The 20712-nt window shown below is 42.8% G+C and overlaps 1 long non-coding RNA gene across 28 annotated transcripts; it reads left to right on the top strand.

Moving 5' to 3' along the window:
• The first annotated feature begins 274 nt into the window (after positions 1-274).
• Positions 275-18744, top strand: LOC148004498 (uncharacterized). 28 transcript variants are annotated; one of them, XR_015624467.1, is made up of 10 exons: positions 476-532; positions 714-1268; positions 11029-11188; positions 12560-12690; positions 13359-13542; positions 15184-15328; positions 15555-15675; positions 16467-16656; positions 16980-17095; positions 17957-18744. It is a non-coding gene; the product is annotated as an uncharacterized LOC148004498 (long non-coding RNA). The 28 variants fall into 28 exon arrangements; XR_015624483.1 differs by lacking the exons at positions 476-532; positions 11029-11188 and adding an exon at positions 17750-17862 and having other exon boundaries at positions 859-1268; XR_015624484.1 differs by lacking the exons at positions 476-532; positions 11029-11188; positions 15555-15675 and adding an exon at positions 17750-17862 and having other exon boundaries at positions 850-1268.
• Positions 18745-20712: the final 1968 nt, after the last annotated feature.

The following is a 20712-nucleotide window of genomic DNA, read 5'->3' as shown; positions in this document are numbered from 1 at the left end:
AATCCAAGGCCCCATGACCTGCGGCCCCTCCAGGGTGTGCCAGCTTGCGGCCCCTCGGGATGCCTTCAGGTGACAGACAGCTGGCGGGGTGGGGTGGGGGCTGCGCCCTGCTAAGCTGGCCTAGCAGAGCAGTGACCACAATGCCAGCGCCGAAGCCTGGACAGGTCCCCGCGGCCTGTAGTGGGCAGTGCGAAGCTCAGGAGGCAATGGCTGCGGGTACTTGGCAGTGGGCCTGGGCGCCGTCAGAAGCCGCCCTGGGCCTCCACCCAGCCCTGAGGGGGGACTGACGGGCCTGAGCAGAGCCCGGAGCCCGGCGCGACGCGTATCTCCGTGTCCCCTGCGCCGCGGAGTGGGCGCACGTGTCCCTCTCACCCTGCTGCGAGCCCGCGCCGGAGCCGGGTCTAAGGGGACGCGGCGCAGGTTGGTGAAGGAGGGGCCTGAGGAGAGGAGGCGCTCAGCGGTGAGCGCGGTGCCTGAGGGGACAAGGCGCCAGGCTGTGAGCCTGGGGCCTGAAGGGACGTGGCGCTCATCGGTGAGCTCCGGGCAGGGCCTGAGGGGACGTGGTGCGCGGCGGTGGGCGCCGGCACGCGCGTTCTTTTTGGCGCCCGCAGCGGCGCCTGTGCGGGGCGTGTTTTCCTTCCCCAGGTGCCCGCAGCCCGGGGCGCCTCCGCCCAAGCTGACTGCTCTCTCTTCTCTCTCTCCGATCCCGGCAGGCCCCCAGAGGTGATTCTGCCTGCATGACGTCCTCCGTTCCGGAGGCGAGCTCGCCGCATGCGCCACATCAGGATCAAAAATAGAAAGAAAAAAAAAAAGAAGAAAAGAAGAAGCGGAAGAAGCTGCCGAGGCGGCGGAGGCGGCGAGGAGGAGGGGCCTCGCGCAGCGATGGAGGAGGCAGCGGGGACGTGGGGACGCGACTTTGTGTAGGCGGGTCGTGGGGCGCCCAAGGCGGAGTGTGGCCCGGGCGCCACAGGTGCGGCCCTGCCCACCTCCCCCGGCCGGGCCCTCAGCGCCAATGGCGCCCTGATAGCGGGAGCCCGAGAAGGCGCGGTAGCGCCAAGGGCGGTCGCCTTAGCCAAGGTCTGGCGCGCTGTGACAGCGGCGGGGTTTCCCACAGAGACTACAGACTCGCAGTGCCGGGGGACAAAAGTCCGGGCCAGCCCTGCCAGGGAACCTCGAGGCATGGTGCTCTGGCCGACCCCTAGCCGGGTCGCTGGTCTGGTCCCCAGGGACAGCAAGCTGAGCGGCCTGTGAGCAGCAGCAGCGTCAAGGTAGGCAGGAGACTGGCCAGCATCCTTGTGCTCACTTTCCCCGCTCTGGGGAAGTGGTGGCAGAAGGAGGCGATGCAAAGTGAGCCAGTTGCTTAGGGGAAAGGAGGGTTCAGGGATGTTTGGAGTGCTGAAGCAAGGATTGGAAAGCCCATGGCCTTGGGGAAAGAATGGAGAGGTGATCTGGAATGTGCATGAGAGCTGTGCTCTGACATCCTCAGAGGAACTTGGAGCTGTCACCTCTCTCCAGATTGACTTGGAATTAAATGGCCTTGTACCTGCCAGGGTAGGACAGGCTTTTGAGAGGTAGCTTATCCTGGTGGCACACTCCCTGTAAGGTTTCTATTTTGTGTTAAAGGACAGGGATCGTGTGAAAATATCTTCTTAAAACCGCAGGCAATGAACATATATTATTTAATAGATTTCTTCTGATCTACTTTGTAATTGACTGCCCCTTGCAAATGATTACTTGGAGAAAGGGAACATAAACACAGATTTCCTTTTTTAGCCTCAAAAGCTCTGAGAGATTACAGTTCTGCATATTTTAATTCTTTCCTACCTGCTATAAGCAGGCCTCCGGATCAGCAAGTTCCTTTGGGATGGTTTTGCTTGGTTTTGTTTGTTTTCCATGGTGCTGTTTAGAAAGCCATGACTTGTTTCATGAATTTTAAATTTCAAGAGGTGACACTCAGAGTTTATGGTGGTTTTCTTCAAATATTGCAGCTTAGTTGCAGTTGAAGTGGGAAAAGAAAGTTGATGAGCCAAGAAAAGTAGAGCCATGAGCCAGATCAACCATTTGGCTTCCTCAGATAGGGAGCAAGCATGGAATGTTGCTTTTTCAGAAACGAAGCGGGGTTTAGGATAGGTCAGTGAACAGTGTCTGGTGCTAACCTGTCCTTTTCGTGGCTGACAACCTTAGGAGACAGGTCAGAATGTGTCAACAGCACAGAGCTTGGCACTGGTGGTATTTGAACTCAGAAGTGCTCAGGAACTGTGAAAGTGTCTGTGTTATCATCCTGGAACCATCTAATGAAATAGACCACTTTGATGCTGTGTAAGAGGCTGTTGTGAAACTGCATCTAGCCTTGTCATCCACTGCTTCAGTTTCTATGTGGACAGGGCACAGTTAAAGGGCTTAAAGATCAAGTACATTGCCTGTCTTTAAAGATCAAGTGTATCACTAACTTTTAAACCAAGAAGTGTAGTGTCTTTTTTTTTGTTGTTGCTTGTGTAGTTTTTAGTGATGTATCTTTCCTCCTAGTACGTTGTTTGTTTCCATGAAAGTTGTTTTCAAGTATATATGATTATTGATTTGCAGAGGTAGTCAATATTTCTGTTTTTATTGGTTAAATATTTGTGGTGAATTTGCATTGTGTTATCAGTAAAATGCTATGTGAAAGTTTTAGAGAATAGACCAGTTTGGGTAATTTTAACAACCTTTCCCCTCAAGCATTTTTGGTGACCTGTTTTCACATTTAAAAGTCTAGAATTTATTACCATTCAAAGCAGGATTAATAGGGAAGCCCAATGTACAGCGACGGTGTTGTTCCCTTTGACAGTTGTGGGAGCCAAGAAAGAAGTATGACTTGCCTATTTATGACTTACAAAATCAAGACTGAGTATCATTTTTGTAGAAGCACATGGAAAAAATGATGAATTTTTCAGAAATCACCAGTTGAGAAATGGTGGTGCTGCTTATATTGAATTCTGAGTTTCAGATATGTTTCATTTTTCTTTATTCCTTAATGAAGCTTTTTATCAACTTTTAATTCAACATTACACCCCTAGATGCACAGTGCTAGGATCATAGTAGGTGCTCAATAAATTACTTACCGCCGAGGCAGAGGAATGATAAGAAAGTATGTATTTTCTGTAAGTTTTGTTGGTCTCTGAAACAGTTGGTTTTAGGTTTACCAGTCATATCTTGGTATCTTGTTCCACATAAGACAACTTGACAGAATCCCCTTTCTGTCCATTATGTTCAACTTATTTTTGTCTTAACCATTCTTGAAAATCATGGAAGTAGTGTGGAAACTTGATTGTACCTGCAGTATAGCAAAAGAGGCCAGTCTAGATAGGTAAGCACTTATGTTTCTCCATGAACTGATGTCTTAAAACATCTAGATTTTAGGAATTTAGTGTTGTGTTTTCTAAAGATACATCATACAGCATAAAGATAACCTCGTAATAAAATAAAGGATCAAATTCCATAAAGCAATGATTACTGCCCAGCTATCTTGGCCATATGAGTAGCAGAAATTGTATTTCACATTTTAAAAGAAATAACAAAATTGCTTAAACTTAAGCGGAGCCCATGGGAAAAGGTCCCAGTGGTGTTTCTCTTTGGTTTTTGTGCTCTTTCTAGAGAATGGCTTTAAGGAGTCAGTGCAGCCAGGTAGTCATGAGCCGATTGGTAAGCAATGTGCTAGGGTCCCGTAGGCCAGTGAGCCTGGCTGAAGAGCAGATGCTAGCCAGTGAGCCTGGCTGAAGAGCAGATGCTAGCCAGTGAGCCTGGTTGAAGAGCAGAGGCTAGCCAGTTAGCCCAGATTCTTTAAGGAATTATTGTGTTTCCTCTTTAAGGCCTTTTACTTGTTTACTTGTGTTGTCCTGTATTTCTTTTTTTTTTTTTTTTTTGGTTCTTTTTTTCAGAGCTGGGGACCAAACCCAGGGCCTTGCGCTTCCTAGGTAAGCGCTCTACCGCTGAGCTAAATCCCCAGCCCCAATGTCCTGTATTTCTTTAAGGGAGTTTCTTATGTCTTTCTTAAAGTCCTCAGTCATCATAAAATGTAATTTTAAATCCAAATCTTGCTTTTTCGGTGTATTTGGATATCCAGTATTTGCTTTGCTGGGAGAACTGGGCTCTGGTGATGCCAAGGAGTATTGGTTTCTGTTGCTTAGGTTCATGTACTTGCCTCGCCATCAGGATGTCTCTGGTGTTCTCTTGTCTTACTGTCTCTGACAGCGGCTTGACTCTTCTGTAGGCCTGTGTGTCAGCACTCCTGTAGACTTGCTTTCTTTTAGCCGGATCTGTGAACATAAAGGTGCTCCTGAGTTTGTGAGACCTGAAAACCTGGTGGATTTCTTGGCACGGAAGAGTAGATCATACCTCTGCTCTCAGGTATGTAGGCACTCCTGGTGACTGGATTTTAGCTCTCCGCCCAGGCAGAAACTGGAAGGGTTCTGCCCCTGACTGCTCCTAGGTCCCTTTGCTCAGGGAGCATAGATGGTACTAGGCAATTTCCTCTTGGTTCAAGAATGTGGGCAGAGAGTATATCCAAATTACAAAATCAGGAATGAAAAGGGAGACCTGACAAAAGAATCTGAGGAAATTAAAAAAACTCATCAGATTCTACTACAAAAACCTATATTCAACAAAACTGGAAAATGTGGAGGAAATGGACAATTTTTCTAGACAGATACAAGGCACCACAGTTAAATCCAGAACAAATAAACCATCTAAACAACCCCATAACTCCTAAAGAAAAAGAAGCAGTTATTAAAAGTCTCCCATCCAAAAAGACCCACGACCAGATGGGTTTAGTGCAGAATTCTATCAGACCTTCATAGAAGACCTCATACCAATAGTATCCAAACTATTCCACAAATTCGAAACAGAGGGAGCACTATCAAATTCCTTCTACAAAGCCATAATTACTCTTTTATCTAAACCACACAAAGATACAACAAAGATAGAGAACTTAAGACCAATTTCCTTTATGTATATTGATGCAAAGATACTCAATAAAATTCTTGCAAACCGAATCAAAGAACATGTCAAGAGGATCATCCATCAAGATCAAGTAGGCTTCATCACAGGGATGCAGGGATAGTTTTATATACAGAAATCCATCAACGAAATCCACCATATAAACAAACTCAAAGGAAAAACCACATGATTATTTTATTAGATGGTGAGAAATCGTTTGACAAAATTCAACACCCTTTCATGAATAAAGTCCTGGAAAGATCAAGAATTCAAGCCCATATCTAAACATAGTAAAAGCAAATTATGGCAAACCAGTACCTAACATCAAACTAAATTGGGAGAAACTTGAAGCAATTCCACTAAAATCCAGGACTAGACAAGGCTGCCTACTGTCTCCCTACTTATTCAATACAGTACTTGAAGTCCTAACCAGAGAGCAATCAGAAAATGAAAGGAGGTCAAAGGGATACAAATTGGATGGGAAGAAGTCAAAATACTAATATTTGAACATGATATGGTAGTATACTTAAGTGACCCCAAGAGTTCCACCAGAGAACTACTTAACATGATCAACAACTTCAGCAAAGTGTCAGGGTATAAAATTAACTCAAACAATTCAGTAGCCTTCCTCTACTCAAAGGATAAACAGGCTGAGAAAGAAATTAGGGAAATGACACCCTTCACAATAGTCCCAAATAATGTAAAATATCTTGCTATTACTTTAACCAAGAAAATGAAAGATCTGTATGATGAGAACTTAAAGTTTCTGAAGAAAGAAATTGAAAAAGATCTCTGAAGATGGAAAGATCTCCCATGCTCATGAATTGGCAGGATGAATATGGTAAAAATGGCCATTTTGCCTAAAGCAATCTACAGATTCAGTGTCATCCCCATCAAAATTCCTATGCAATTCTTTAAAGAGGTAGAAAGAGCAATTTGCAGGTTCATTCGGAATAACATAAAACCCACGATAGCAAAAACTATACTCAACAATAAAAGAACTTCTGGGGGAATCACCATCCCTGCCTTCAAGCAGTATTACAGAGCAATAGTTTGTATGGTATTGGCACAAAGGCAGGCAGATCAGTGGAACAGAATTGAAGACCCAGAAATGAACCCACACACCTATGGTCATTTGATCTTTGACAAAGTAGCTAAAACCATCCAATGGAAGAAAGATAGAATTTTCAACAAATGGTGCTGGTTCGACTGGAGGTCAGCATGTAGAAGAATGCAAGTTGACCCATTCTTATCACCCTGTACAAAGCTTAAGTCCAAGTGGATCAAGGGCCTCCACATCAAACCAGATACACTCAAAGTAATAGGAAAAAAAGTGGGGGAAGAGTCTCGAACACATGGACACTGGAGAAAATTTCCTGAACAAAAGACCAATGGCTTATGCTTTAAGATCAAGAATCGACAAATGGGACCTCATAAAACTGCAAAGCTTCTGTAAGGCAAAGGACACTGTCATAAGGACAAAATGGCAACCAACAGATTGGGAAAAAAATCTTCACCAATCCTGCATCTTATAGAAGGCTAATATCCAAAATATACACAGAACACAAGAAGTCAGACTCTAGAGAGCCAAATAACCCTATTAAAAAATAGAGTACATAGCTAAACGAAACATTCTCAGCTGAGGAATATCGAATGGCTGATAAGCACCTAAAGAAATGTTCCACATCCTTAGTAATCAAGGAAATGCAAATCATAACAACCCTGTGGTTCTACCTCACACCAGTCAGAATGGCTAAGATCAAAAACTCAGGTAACAACAGATGCTGGCGAGGATGTGGAGAAAGAGGAACACTCCTCCATTGTTGCTGGCATTGCAAACTGGTACAACCACTCTGGAAATCAGTCTGGAGGTTCCTCAAAAAATTGGACACTCTTCTACCTGAGCACCCAGCTATACCTCTCCTGGGCATGTACCCATAAGATGCTCCAACATACAATAAAGACACATACTCTGCTCTATTCATAGCAGCCTTATTTATAATAGTCAGAAGCTGGAAAGAACCCAGATGCCCTTCAACAGATGAATAGATTTGAAAAATGTTGTATGTCTACACAATGGAGTACTACTCAGCTATGAAAAACAATGACTACATGAAATTCATAGGCAAATGGAAAGAACTAGAAAATATCATCTTCAGTGAGGTAACCCAATCACAGAATAACACACATGGTATGCACTCATTGATAAGTGGATATTAGCCCAAAACCTCGAATTACCCAAGATGCAATCTACAGACATCAGGAAGCTCAAGAAGAAGGATGACCAAAATGTGGATGCTTCTACTCCTTAAAAGGGGGAACAAGAATATCCATAGGAGGGGATATGGAGGCCAAGTTTAAAACAGAGACTAAAGGAACGACCGTTCAGAGCCTGCTCAGCACATGCCCCCCCATATATGTGTGTGTGTGTGTGTGTGTGTGTTTGTGTGTGTGTGTGTGTGTGTGTTTGTGTGTGTGTGTGTGTGTGTGTGTGTGTGTGTGTGTGTGTGTGTGTGTGTGTGTGTAAGTATGTATATCCACCAAAACTAGATAAGATTGATGAAGCTAAAAAGTGCTTGCTGGAAGGGTCCAGATATAGATCTCTCCTGAGAGATACATCAGGGTATGTCAAATAAAGAGGTCAGTGCTAGCAGCAAACCACTGAACTGAGAACAGGACCCCACTTGTGGAAATTAGAGGAAGGATTGAGAGAGCTGAAGGTGCTTGCAATTCCATAAGAACAACAATGCCAACCAACTAAACCAATAGCAAAAGACTATACATGGACTGACCCAGGGCTCCACCTGCATATGTAGGAGAGAATAGCCTTCTTGGGGCACCAGTGGAAGGGAAGCCCTTGGTGCTGACAAGGTTGGACCCTCAGTGCAGGGGAATGTCGGGGAGTTGTAAGGGGAGTGGTTTGGGAGACTGTCCATATCGGGGAGGGAGACAGGATGGGGGCTTATGGACTGGAAACCAGGTAAGAGAATAATATTTGAAATGTAAATAAAGAAATATATCTATGAAAAAAACTAAAATTAAAAAAACAAGATAAAAATTACTAAGAAGCAATCAAAAAAAGAAAATGTGAACAAAAAAAGAAATTTTAGGATTTGGAGAAAGATGAATGCCAGGTATATTATATAATATAACTATATTACCACGATCCACACTTTAATATACTTGAGAACAACTGCGTCTGTTTTTGTTTTGTTTGTTTGTTTTTTAAATAGTTAATGGAAATACAGTCCCTTCCTGTCTGTGAGACTAGGGATCCAGATGTAGTGGAATTCATTATTTGTTGAGTCCCGAACCTTTGAGCCTGCTTCTAGCACAGCTTAAGGCAAGGAAACAGAGCAAGGTAATATCTAAGCCAGTGACCAAACGATCTGGAGTAACAATTACAGGTGAAATTCTTCTTTGTAAATGAGAGGAGAGCTATAAAGGATACCTTTTAGATTTAAAACAAATGAAATGTACCCACCAAAAATCCAATAAAAAAGTTAAAATTAAAAAAAAAAACTAGGAAATACAAAAGATTCGGGTGCAATTCCACAATCATGATGTGTTTCTTCTGTGATAGCATACAGGTTAACTTACTTCTCTATGACTGTTTTCTTATTTGAAAGTAAGTAATGGGATCATCTATGGAGTGGTTGGTAAGAACAAAAGCTTTGCCTAACTTGAATAATAGGTCCCTCCAGAGCATGTGCTTAACAGTCTAGGTACAGAGAAATTTGCTGAGGGGACTAAAAACAAAACCAAACATAAAACAGGAACAACAATGATTTAACAAAATTCTGCATGCTGGAATTGAAGGCATGTTGCAACTTTAATCAGGTTTGTAGGTATTTCTAATAAACAAACAAAGAAATAAAAATCGTATTACACTTCTAGCAGTTGCATCCAAGAGAGAGAGAGAGCTGTGAGGTAGTGTGTGCTGCTACTTTCCACAGATACACCTGGGCCTCAGGCCTGCCCTCAGTGAGCTGGACCTAAAAGCAGCCTAGTTGAAATTCCTGCTGCCATGGCAGGATTCTGCAAGAACATTTTCCTTTGACAACAAGGGGCCTTTGTGGAGGAGACTTCTTGGTGGGTTCTCAAGGACTCTGAATGTCTTATTCTACAAAGAGAAGCCAAGCCAGGACTTTTAGCAAGGCCAGCCAGTTGTTTGGGGAAGTCTCTGGTCCTGTGGCAGAGGGTGAGGAATGGTTGAAAAAATGTCGGCTCTGCTGAGAGCAAAGGATAACCTTCTAGAACTATGACCTCCTAATTCAGGACATTCCACTCCCTGCCCATCCTCCTGATTCTTATGTTTGCTACGAGTAAAAGATCCTGGTGCAGCCCCAATATTCTCATGCCTAGACTTGGAAATTCAGGAAGAATGATATTTGAGAAGTAATGGCTATGTGGTTACAATGTAGTAACACAGGGTCCAGGCTGACGTTTGCTTACTGATGTCCCATTTAATTGTCTTTTTATATTTGAGAAAGGGAGGATGTCCAACTTAATATATAAAAGAGACATAAAGTTATAATTTTATATATGCCCTGTAGTTGATCCCTACGATCCCAAGAAAAGGGAGTGATTATTTCAAAAAGTAGGATTATAGACCATTGATTTTGTGAAATACATAGATGTGTATATGGAAACAATGCCAGCAGTCTAGGACTGCACATTAAGCAAATATTACCAGGTTTTATATAGCCAAATGTATAGGAGAAAGCTATTGGCCTCTAGAAAACAGGGAAAACCTTGGGATTCAAAATTTATGTCACATGCGTTGTCTCAGGTGGTAGATTTATTTTTAAGAAAAATCTCCCTTATCCATGCTCCCTAGAGATTTGGGTGCTAACAAAAATCTCTTATCAATTCAGGGTTGTAACCAACTCTTCCCATTAAGAGAATTGATGACTTCCAATGAAGCAGAGAGAAATATCTAGCTTTGGAGTAGAGGTTGTCAAAGGGTTTTCCCTGAGTCACATGAGAGACTGCAGGGAAAGGCCCCTACAGAAACTGATCAATTTGCGGAGAGCTAGTTAGCAGGTAGGCCACAGAACCTCGCAGTAACATCATCAGTAAGCCTTTCCTAGGAAAATCTCTTGTCTCTAAGACAGCACTAGAATCTTCTGGGATGTCACCAGTGTTGTGGTGACACCAACTGCCTTTGGCATATCCCTTCAGTTCCCTTTGGGTTCACAAACAGGCATGTTTCGCCAGCTGCTCAGGCTAGTTCGAAAAGAGAGTAGAGATCAAGGAGAGACCAGAAAAAGGCAGAAGGATGCAGACCTCCTGTCTAGTAAAAAAGGAAGAATGAATTCGTTCTGGGGAAGGCTTGGTGAGTCCAGGGCAGAGTTGGGGAACATCCTTGAGGAGATAGGTTTGAGACGTTCCTTCCAGGAGTAGGCCTTGCAACAAAGAACCTTGGGATTTCTCAATGACAGACCAAGAGTCCAGAGTTCTGATGATTAGTTTGACAGAGAGCCAAGAATTGGCAAGCCTGCAGCTTTTTTTCTGGGAGCTTTGTAATTTCGACTGCCAATACATGCCAGGAGGAGGCATGATGAGATTAACAATGGGACCATTCATGGTTGGGAGTTGAAGCACTTCATCCTCTAGATTACTGTAGGTTACATAAGTCTCTGATGATAAGAACAAGGAAGGATGCACCCCTAGTCATGAACTAAGATCTCAGACACTTTGGGTTTGAACACACTCATTAGAGATTGATGGTTCTAAGCATTAGGAACTCCAGGATTTACCTGTACCACATCTGATATGAGATGACAATGTCCCATGTCTGGATGTCTGAGGCAGCTTATGGCTTTCAGGGCAAGGGGTCCTCTAATAGTGAGTGTGACTTATGTATGGCAGTGAAGATTGGGAAGAAGGACATAGCTTAAGAGTCCAGTTTGAAGAAAGCTTTTCTGCTATTTCAGGGAATCATATAGTCTCCAGCCTTTCCATTTCCTCAACCTCCTTTCTGGGACTCAGAATGGTCTTTTCCTCCCCTGGGCCATCAAATATGCAATTTCACTTGTGTTTATCTATCTACAGGTTTCGGTAGGAAGGCATCATCCTGAAATGATATCAGTAAGCAAGAGAAGCGTCTAAAGAAATTGGAAGAACTAAAATTTGAAACCCAGAAGTGTAAATTCCAGAGGGATGTACTTTCTCAAATCCTGGACCTTTATATCTATGATGATTGGGACTATAGGTAGTCATTATGCCCAGTCACCTGTTCACTGTCTTGTGCTCTCTCTGCTAACCCAAGATTTCTTTACATCAAGAGAGTTTTTCACTCCTCATCCTGGATTTCAAAGAGCCTTGGCAGGTGTGGCCTGTTGAGATAAGCTAGGTGCTGTGGGCTTAGGGTCAAGCTCTTTTGTACTTGAGCCTGAGGTGCTTGGAGTTGGATTGGTTCTGTCAACAGCTGGAAGGACCTGGTCACATTTGCTGCATCTAGGAGTGTGAATGAAATGCCTGCATGTCATCACTCTTTTACCCTGAATCTGTTCATTGTTCACTGATTCTAAGGCACCTCCCTGGATATAGTTGGCATTCTAATTGTACTTAAATATGGGTTGGTATACATGTATGTGAAAGTATTTGTGAGTGTTTTGCTCAGGATCAGGACATCTGGGGACCTTTGATGGGCTCTGAGGATTTGTTTGATGAACAGTTTATAGGTCATGATAGTGATGAGTCTGTGGAGGCCCACATTGATCAATAGAGCACTTTGCACCTTCTATTTACCTTGGTGGAAGATAGGACTCTCTGGAGGGAAGGAGATGTTATAAATCCTCTGCCCTGTCAAAAGTATTTATGCCCTCTGGGAATTCATGTAACGATAGGAAACAATGATTGAGAATCCCTGCTTTCAAAACAAAAGAAATGTCATTGCCACTTTCTGTTGGACCTAAGGTTGTGGCACAAACTTGAGGAAACTTCTTACAGAACTAGTCAATGCCTTCATGCTCACCTGGCCAACTCTTGAAGGTCAGCTCCCTCCAATTGGTACCCTGGCTCTATTGTCCTGTACCCAGGATAATAAGTTTAATCAGCACCAATAGGACCCAGTTCAAAGGAGCAAGTCTGTGATATATACTGGCTTTAAGTAATATAATACAGAGAACAGTCTGATTTCACCTATTTTTTGCCCGATTTGAACTTTATTTATTTTTTTACTTTTCATTTTTTTAGCTATCTATGAATGGTTTATTGTGACCTAGAAACAGTCGCTTTGGAAACAAACCCTTGATACTTGTAATTCCCAAGCAGGCAGTTCTCAGGCTCTGCCCACTCCTATACAGAGAGTCTGCAGAGCCATATCTCCCCAGGTTCTTAAGGAGTTCTTATTTCAAAATAATTGTTTGCTGATTTGCATAGAAATATTTTCTATGGAAGAATCATGCTTGGGGTTTCACTGTTGTGTTTTTGCTCTGGTCTTAGAGATTACCACATGCTTCCCTCACCCCCATTCCTTAAATTTTAATTTTTTATTGGATATTTTTTATTTACATTTCATCTAATTCTGAGTTCATGAGCTCAGATGGTTATTTTTTCCATGGGCCATGCCCTACCACAGGCTGGATGTTGAATTGCCTATACTTCAATCTGAACGTGGGATGAGAATGATGGCTGTGCATTAAATGAACAACTCAATATGTGACACCATGGAGAAGTACAAGGAGCTCATACAAGAGAACAATTCCTACAGTGAGTCACTGACAGAGATGAAACCCCAGCACTTGGCAGGGAATGCTTCTGTCCAGCTATGACTTTGAACAAAAGTCAGGGCTCTGGTTCTGCAGTGTCTAACTCTTAACAGGAAGCCTGCCTCGTGGCAAGGGTCTTGGATTTGTAACTCTTGGACTTAGTTGTTCTACATGTGAAGAGTGTAGAAAACCCTCCGATTGTTATTTTTACCCATTAAGGATTCTCTAGATAGAAAAGATTTGCACCATGGTGGGAATATCAATCAACTCTGAACCTCTAGGACTCTGACATGAGATTTAAAGATTTATGATCCATGAGAAACACATGGAAAGATTGTATAGCTACTGGGTCTTCTATCACCCTCAGAGGGGATTTGCCCTCTACCTGCAGGTGGTTTTAGCATACCATGGACATATAAGCTCCCATATGTACCATTTCTTCTTCCTTGATTTATATAAACACTCAGTGTCAGGATTTTCAGAAGTACTTTGATTCATATTGAATTTGGACTCTGGATTTGACTGCCTTTAATTGGTGCTGACTTGTATAGTGTGGCTCTACTCTGGGGATGTTGGAGGATGAGGACCCTTGAAGGGATGATTGTACTTGCAGGAGAGACAGGCAGATAGAAGCTGGCTGGTATTTACCATTTTTTGTTTATGGTTCAGCATCAGGCACTTCCAGCTCCTGCGTGAACGGACTCCATAGAAGAACAATATAAAGATTTTGCTGTATGAGAACAAAAAACTGATGGTGGAGCAGACTGTTCTGCCAGCATCCTGTGTGGAGGCAAAGAGGTTCTGTGAAGAGGCCGGAATGAACATCTGTGTCCCCAGAGCCAAGCAGTTGCAGGTAGGATTAGACCTCAAGGTCAGGTTGCCCTCATGTCTAACCATAAACATAGACAAACGAATGTAACTGTCCATTGACTTATCCATGTACTGACCTATGTCTCATCCAAGTGTTCATTTATGTGATCGTTTACAAGGCTTTCTGTTGGGGTAGCCTTTTTGAAGAAACTGCATATTTGGAAGGCAAATGCCCCTGCTATTCTAGAATCTGCAGTTTATTACGGGAGATAGGCTGACTACATCACAGCACTACATGCCTTTATGTGTGGAGGAGGGTGCTATGTGGGAGCCCCTCTTTAGACTAGCACAGAGCTTTGAGGGATGAGGCAAATGCCTGTAGTTCATTTGCTTTACAGGGATCTTGTGAGATTCCAGGAAGTAAGTAGTTTGCAAGGAGGAGAGCCTGGTGGAAATGCCAAATAAATGGTTCTCATTGTCATCTTTTGGTGCCTTTTGTTCTTTCTATCCCCTTTTCCCTATATATGAAGATGGTCTCTTCATGCTTCATACATCTTGGGTACCTGACAGAACCTGAGTAGCAGCATGTCAGTCCTATTTTGTTTAAGTGCTGCTGGACATTTCATATCTGCATCTTATACTCTGAAGTTGGTTAGAAGAGCAGGGATGTGGAAAGGGTTTCAAAAGGTGAGGATAGGCATGAGAGATTTGAGACTTCAAGAACAAAGTTCTCCATATATACCCCACATTCTGACCAAGAAGAGTGCTATCTAGGCCTTTTTATTCCTCTAGGGAAAATTAGCTGAGTTAGTGATTCTCTCTTAAAATACCTGCTTTGAATAATCTATATTATGATCTTCCTCCAGCATGATGGAATCTTCATTGTTTTCTGCCGACTTATGGTTTTTCGTGTGTGTGTGTGTGTGTGTGTGTGTGTGTGTGTGTGTGTGTGTGTGTGTGTGTGTATGCATTGCTGTGGTGACCTGTAATTTGTGGGTATTCAGGGAGGCCAGTTAATGACATACAATTTTGTCCAGTCATTCTCTAACTTAGTCCTTTGAGCCTAGGTCTCTCAACAAACCTAAATCTTCCTGTTTTGTGCTGGTCAGCAGTCTTTGCATCACCTGTCCAGTTCCAGGTGTTGCCACATCTGTTATTTGTCTCAACACATTCTGAATAGCTAAACCATTCAGCTATTTTAAAAGTAAGGATTAGATTTTGTAACTTTACCTTAATAGAGGTATCCCCCTGGAAGATTCTGGTCTGTCTTATTGCCTTAACCATGATCGTGCATGGAATCCTATAGTGCATCCCTCTGCTGACATTGCTTTGCTGACTATATCATGGGCATGGCATTCTTCAGGATAAATTCCCTCTCAGTGTTGTACAGGGTGCAGCATTTCAGCAAAGTCACTGTAGCCTTTTCTTTTGCCTCCTTCTGACTGATGTTGAGGTTGTTTTAATATCACATGAATTATAATGTGATGAAAAGTTCCTGGGTACTGACCATGAGTCACTGTCTTCTTCTGATGCTTCCAAGGTCTTCTATGAGGGAAGCAGGGTAGTTTTAGTGAGGGGCCTATGATGAGTCAACATGGAGCTTGCTGGAGGCTTTTCTTCTGTCTTGGGAATTTGGTGATGTGTTGTTTAGTTTATCTGTGCAGAGTTTGTAACTTACTTGTAGGTCCAGCAAGTATCTGCATAGCAAGATTTCCTGAAGTGGAAATGAGTACAGGCCAGGGCAGCACAGCCTGCTTGACTGTAAGAGACTTGTACATAACATAGCTCCCACTAATTCTTCATTCAACAGAAAACCTGCTGGATAAAAGGTATGTTTTCCTTAGTGTGTGTGTGTTTGTGTGTGTGTGTGTGTGTGTGTGTGTGTGTGTGTGTGAATGTGTGTGTGTGCATGTGTGTGTATTTGTGTTTTAGTTTGTGCAAAAATATAACTGTGTTGCCTATTTCCAAGTTTACTGAGAAAACCACTCTGAGAGTTCACTTTGCGTCATGAAACATCAAATACAGCAGCCCAATCATTTTGGCCTCTCCTCCTAGCTCTGTACAGCAAAAGGACACAAAAGCACTTGTAAAGTTCAATTTTAACGGTATTAGGGGCAAACCTACCAATCTGCATTGAAATCCTTTGGAGCACATTAAAGGAATGGAGTACATGGAGGTAAGGGGGAGGCTTCTCTATAAAATCCATGAGTTTATATTCCTTCTTTGTCCTTTGTGAATTGTGAAAGCCCACTGAAAGGTTATGTCACTCACTGTGTCTTCTCCAAGCTTGTTTTACACATTGCCTGCTCCCATTTCTTTCCAGCTACCTTGGCACAGTACAACTTCACCTTGGAGTCTGGCTTGGATTGTATTCACTGAGAAATTGAGTTGCATGGAGTTGTATTGGCATCCAGCAGAAGCCCCATAGCTGTGCTGTGGTTCAAGAACAGGGCAGGTTCAGGAGCGGCTTTAGATGCACAAATAACCTAAAGCATCCCCTGTGTTATCTGTGTAGCATTCTGCAAGGGCTGTTAGTCAACATCATTTTCTCTGAGTTAAAGTCAGCCTCAGTGGGGGATAGGAGGAATGAGGATCTTAAGACAGGTCTGGTAGTGTAAGAACAGGTAGGCCTATGAGAAGCCATGTACAGAAATTGGAACAGAAGTTTTAGTTGACCCAAAGATTACAGAACAAGGAGTAGGTGTCAACAGAGCAACTAGGGCTCATCAGTGCTGTGGTAGTCCCCGAGCAGCCCTGAAGGAGAATCTGTCCAGACGTCCATCAGCTAAGGGAGTGAAAATGTACTATACGGTGGGGCCATTCCATGCATTATGACTCAGTGTAAGATAATCCATGCAAGCATTTACTTACTTACTCAAAATATCTGTGACACAATCACATTATGGGGAGAAAAACTGTTCATTTGTATCCTGGGTATGGAGATTTCCTATGATTCTGTTCCAATAGCCTTGGGCACGAAGTCATTCAAGTTAAGGTAAAGAGAGCTGCTATTAGAAGAAGCTGCACACTTTGGGGGCAAGCCTGAAACAGTGGCCAAGAACAGAGTCTAATCCACCACCAACATATGATCCTTTGCTGGGAAACAAGCCTGCTCTACACAGCCTTGGGAACGAGCTAAGCCAGATTGGGGAATAAGGCAAGGACCATGATTCTATGTTGGTTTATGGGAGGACAGCACAACACTGACTGAGTTGTTTATAGGCTATAGGCTATGCCTGCTATGTACATATCCCACTCAACATTTGTTTTTATGCCTTCAGAGAATCCTGGGGGGTCTTTATATTAAGGATTACCTCAGAAAGTAAACACTTGACTGCAATGTACTATGCTTATATTGTGTGAACACACATGTGTTCTGTGTTTGGGAGTGTGTATTAGTGTTTCTGTGTGTCTGTGTGTGTTTGTATGTGCACACAGGTATGCATGCCTCCACTGACATTACACTCATCTAATGACCAGAATAAGGAAGGATTAGAGGAAACAATGCAGGACACTCTGAAGCAGAGAGAACTGATCACCCAGGAAAGTGACTTGGGAGAAACAGTGTAGAAGAATTGTGACATCTTTGAGATCAGGTAGGAACATAGGCTGGCAGAAGCCAGTTGGGTTTCCTGTCCTATATAACTATCCTTTGTGGGTGACTGACCACCTACATGGTTTCAGCCTCAGTCAGCTAAAGAACTACTCAGAGTATTATTCTGGTACAGTTTATATGGATTTTGTCCATGATGCAATATATGTGATCTTCAAGATTTCTTGGTATTTTCTACTTCTTCTTTCTCTTACCTCTGTGGTAAACTCTGAGAACATTTTCTTTTCTGTTCTCTCACAAATTGCCTTACAATGACTATACACATACAGGGGTTCTGTTCTGTTTGTACACCACCATCACCTTTAATGCTCAGTGTGTACACTGGGAAGATTTACACGGAGCCCATTCTCAGTGATTACAGGATGTATGCAGTGCCCATGGTTTTGATGTGAGATGGTTTCTCTGTGTATTTACAGATACAGTGGTTACAAATGGAACCTAGGCAGGTTCCTTCACTGCAAAAATAATCTGAACCTTCACTTCAATTCTGAGCAGGTTCTCCATAAGACATCCACATGGTATTCTAGGTTGCTCATATCTCTCTTGAACTCAGATTCAGACATAGCCACAATGTTGTTATTCAATATAATATACCTGGACCAGTGACAAAATATGCTCATTTTTCTTTTGATTCCAGTACTGTGCATAGTCCACAGTTCGATTTCTAGCTGTTTTTAAAAGCTGATATATAAATCGAAGCCCATTTACTCTATGACACTTGGGGATGCAGGAAATGACCTCAGTTGACAGGTAATGCTGGATTGTCCAACCGAATAGAGCTGACGTAAGAGGGAGAGCTGAATCAACAAACCCTCACTAATCCTTTTTTCCCTTGCTCTGCTAGGTCTAAAATTCTCCAGCGAAACTCGAACATGGCATAGACCAGAACAAGATCTCCCTTGGAGAGCAGTGCCACAGGAGGAGTCTAAGTGTGCACAACAAATACACCACTATTACATCGCATCCTTAATATCCATAGCAGTTGTGGGCTGCATTTTCCTACTTTAGTTTGATTTCTTTGGATTGAATAGGCCATACTTTCATCTCGGCTCTCCCGAGCAAGCGTGCACATTTGGAAGGACTCAGAGAAGAGCTGATGCACATCAATTGAGAACTGCTGAGCATCCAGGAAGAGTGTGCACATGTACATTTGTACTTGTCCTGAAGGGTCACCCAGAAGAGTTTCATGGAGATCAGTCCACAACATTGGAAAAACTTTGAGTCAAAGACTGTCATATGTTTTATACTCAGTATTGGATGGCTTTGTCCTTCATACCCTCACTCCAACAAGGCAGACCTACTTACATTCCCCTTGAAAAGATTATTACCATCAGTAACTGCTTGTCTACTGTGTTTCCAAGGCAAGTCATTGGCTATAAGTCAATTCTGCAAACGAGCATCAAAAGAATGCTTAGGACAATTCCTCTGTTTACATTTTGGTTTGACTTTTGATTACTTTGGTTATTTGGTTTTCCTTATATTCATTTGAAGTTTTGTTATTTATTCATTGTTGTTTTGTTCATTCATTTGATTTGCTATTTTGATAAGGATACAAACTGTATATATTGACTACCTGCATCTGGATACTATTGATGTATTCTGGTGAATAAAAGAGTGATCTCAAACTCTCAACTCTTAAGAACCTTCTTTATTGAGGTGTGGTTTCACCATCTGATGTCCCACGGCTATCAGGCAGGGATGGATCTCTGCATTCTCATGGGGACTGGGCATCATAATTACTTCCCAGTTAGACTGAGATACAAAGGCAATTATACTTTCACTTTAGACTGTGTTTCCAACTCTGTGAATTCCAAGTTCATCATGCAAAAATTACCCAATGTATATACTTGTTTTTAAATATTTAGTTACCACTAAATTATACTCTTCTGTGGATGAGAATGTTAAACAAATTAATGGGATAAACATCAAATTTTCTATAATATCTCCCAGGAAATATAAACATTGTATAAGGGAGATGAAAGCAATCAGGAAACCTGCACCAAAATCCCGTGGTGGAGAGTGCTGAACACCCAGAAATGCGGACAATCCTGAGATCACAGGACACACCGCCCCTTCCGCCCAACTCTTCCCACATCCCTGGCCCAAGAGTAAACTGCATAGTGCCTCTGGATATAGGAATGTAGGAGCAGTCAGTGGCAGGAACCTGCTTGGTCCAGCATGGGCCCAGAACTGAATCGGGCCCAGAGCATATTTGAAGAAAACCAGAGGCATACAATTCTGTGTCTCCTGATTGTGGCATTTTTCAAATTTAAGCTCTAAATGCCATGTTGTTGTTGTTCTTTTTTTTAATTGGATATTTTTCATTTCCATTCCAAATGTTATTCACTTTCCTGGTTTCCCAGAAATAAGCTCCAATGCCACCCGTCCCATTCTTCTATAATGGTATTCCGTTCCCCATCCACCCACTTTCCCAACTCTCTGGCATTCCCCAAACTGAGGGTCCAGCCTTGACAAGACCCAGGGCTTCTCCTTCCATTCGTGTGCAAGGAGACCATCCTCTGCTTCATATGCAGTTGGAGCCATGGGACGGTCCATGTATAGTCATTGGGTAGTGGTTTAGTCTCTGGGAGTTCTGCTTGGCTGGCATTGTTGTTTTGATGGGGTTGCAAGTCCCTTCAGCTCTTTCAATCTTTCTGTAATTCCTCCAACTTGGATCCAGTTCTCAGTTCAATGGTTTGCTGCTAGCATTTGCCTCTTTATTTGACATGCTCTGGCTGTGCCTCTCAGGAGACATCTATATCCGGTTTCTGTCAGCCTGCACTTCTTAGCTTCATCCATCTTATCTAGCTTGGAGGCTGTATATGTATGGGCCAAATATGGGGTAGACTCTGAATGACCATTCCTTCAGGCTCTGTTCTAAAGAATAGAATACCTCTCCTATGGTTAATCTTCCCCTTTTAAAGAAGGAGTGAAGCATCAGAATTTTGGTTATCCATGAGTTTCATGTGGTCTGTGCATCTTGGGTAATTTGAGCATTTGGGCTAATATCCACTTATCAATGAGTACATGTCATGTGAGTTTTTCCATGATTGGGTTACCTCACTCAGGATGATATTTTCTACTTCATTCCATTTGTCTATGAATTTCATGAAGTCAATGTTTTTGATAGCTCAGTAGTACTCCATTGTGTAGATGTACCACATTTTCTGTATCCATTCCTCTGTTGAAGGGTATCTGGGATCTTTCCAGCTTCTGGCTATTATAAATAAGGCTGCTATGTCCCTAGTGGAGTATGTGCCTTGTTGTATGTTGGAGCATCTTTTGGGTATATGCCCAAGTGTGGTATAGCTGGGTCCTCAGGTAGTACAATGTCTAATTTTCTGAGGAACCTCCAGACTGATTTCCAGAATGTTTGTACCAGTCTGCAGTCCCACCAACAATGGAGGAGATTCCTCTTGCTCCACATCCTTGCCAGCATTTGCTGTCACCTGAGATCTTGAACTTAGCCATTCTGATGGGTGTGAGGTGGCATCTCAGGGTTGTTTTGATTTGCATTTCCCTGATGACTAAGGATGTAGAGCATTTCTTTAGTTACTTCTTAGCCATTCCATACTCCTGAGCTGAGAATTCTTTGTTTAC

Source organism: Rattus norvegicus, chromosome 7, assembly GCF_021556685.1.
Source record: "Rattus norvegicus strain SHRSP/BbbUtx chromosome 7, alternate assembly SHRSP_T2T, whole genome shotgun sequence".
Taxonomy (NCBI): domain Eukaryota; kingdom Metazoa; phylum Chordata; class Mammalia; order Rodentia; family Muridae; genus Rattus; species Rattus norvegicus.
This window is presented reverse-complemented; position numbering and strand designations above follow the sequence as displayed.